Source organism: Triticum dicoccoides, chromosome 5B, assembly GCF_002162155.2.
Source record: "Triticum dicoccoides isolate Atlit2015 ecotype Zavitan chromosome 5B, WEW_v2.0, whole genome shotgun sequence".
Taxonomy (NCBI): domain Eukaryota; kingdom Viridiplantae; phylum Streptophyta; class Magnoliopsida; order Poales; family Poaceae; genus Triticum; species Triticum dicoccoides.
The window spans coordinates 447,798,060-447,799,975 of NC_041389.1; positions in this window are offsets into that span (position 1 = coordinate 447,798,060).

Consider the following 1,916-nt stretch of genomic DNA (forward strand, 5'->3'; position numbering starts at 1 on the left):
GCCAGTGACCTTGGCGTCTGGGTGTCCATCAGACACACCAGACGGCCTGTCTGGTCACCTGCGTGAGCAAAGCAAGCCAGACGCCAGGGACCCTGGCGTCTGGGTGTGGGAGGCAGACGCCAGTGACCTTGGCGTCTGGGTGTCCATCAGACACACCAGACGGCCTGTCTGGTCACCTGCGTGAGCAAAGCAAGCCAGACGCCAGGGACCCTGGCGTCTGGGTGTGGGAGGCAGACGCCAGGGACCCTGGCGTCTGGGTGTGGGCCTGGTGTTTTTGCACACAGCTTGTTAAAGTTTTTGCTTAGCAACAACTAGCAAACACTGTTAAATATGAACAAAGCATGCTACTCTCAACCAAAAATATGAACAAAGCATATCAACTAGTCTCGAATGACGAACATAGTTTGCACATAATCTCAAATAGTCTCGAATGACAGAAATAGTTCATGACCACACAAGGTCTCGAATAATAAGTTCATACATTAAACAAAGTCTCGACAGTTCATCATCGACGCCGGTGCCTTTCCATTTGTCTACTGAGTAGTCCGGGGCCACTTTCCCTTCTTGTCACGTGCCTCGTCCTCCTCTCGTGCATCGCGAGCCCTTGCAAGTTTGCTTGCCCTCTCTTCTTGACGAGCCGCCTTCTCTTTGCGTGCCCTCTCTTGCTCACGCTTCTTGCGCTCACGAGCCTCCTTCTCACGACGCTCCCGCTCCAATCCCCGTGCATAGGACTCCTCGAATAGGCGCTGCCTCCGTAACCAATCTGCACGTTGGTCCTCTTGGATATCTTTTGGTACCTCGTGATCTATCCAAGTGAAGTACTTGCAAAGTGGAGGAGGGGACTACATATAAACCATGATTTTGTTAGACATATGAGTGACAACTTGTTGATGTTTTTTATATGTACACCTAACATACCGGTGGTATGTCATATGCGTTAGTTGGCCTTCGACGATCATGTGCATAGTTGGGACACACGAAAAACCTTCTACCTTCTGTCCATGACTTGTTGCGGTCAGTGGACACCTTCATCTTGCAAACATCACCACACCAACATGGTGGTGTGGGCACATCCTTCTCCTTCTTCTTGTCCAAACTGGCCTCCAACCACGTCTTCGGCATGTCCTCTTGGTCCGCGCACGGTGGCCTCGTCCTGGAACCGGACGAAGCCATGCCTACAAAAAGAACAATTGTTAGCACAAGACATTAAGAGAGCAAATGCATAAATGCTAGGAATTGTATGAACAAATAATATACCATTATTATTAGATCAACCATCTGGATTAAACAAATAACCGAAGGCCGATCCATTATCAACCATTCCTCTACGACCACCTCTAGCACTTGTGCTTCCTCTTCGACCACGACCACCTCTAGCACTTGTGCCTGCTCGACCACCACCTCTAGCACTTGTGCTAGCTCGACCACCACCTCTAGCACTTGTGCTCCCTCTACGAACACTAGCACCTCTAGCACTTGTGCTCCCTTTACGACCACCACTACCACCTCTGACACTCGTTCTTCCTCGACCACCACCACCGTCACCTCTTCCACCTCTTTCACCATCGGTGCCGCCTCCACGACTTGTTTTTCTTTTTTTGGTTTTCTTTTTTTTGCATGTCCGCTCATTGTGTCCCCCTTCACCGCACACCCCACAGTTGATAATGTCAGGAGCCTCCATGAAATGACCGCTACCAAATTGTTTCATGCCAGTGTATCCAGCCAGGTCATCCATATCACCCCTGAACCTCTTAGTTCTCCTTCTACCCTTCGTCTCCACCTTCAGAAGAGGGTCTGGCCTAATATGAGGGCCATGGTACTCAGGCCACTGTGATTGGTCCAAGAAAGGTTGAAATCTTGGCGCCCATGTCAACCTAGTAGCTTCCACATGGAACTCTTGCATCCTCACGGTTTTT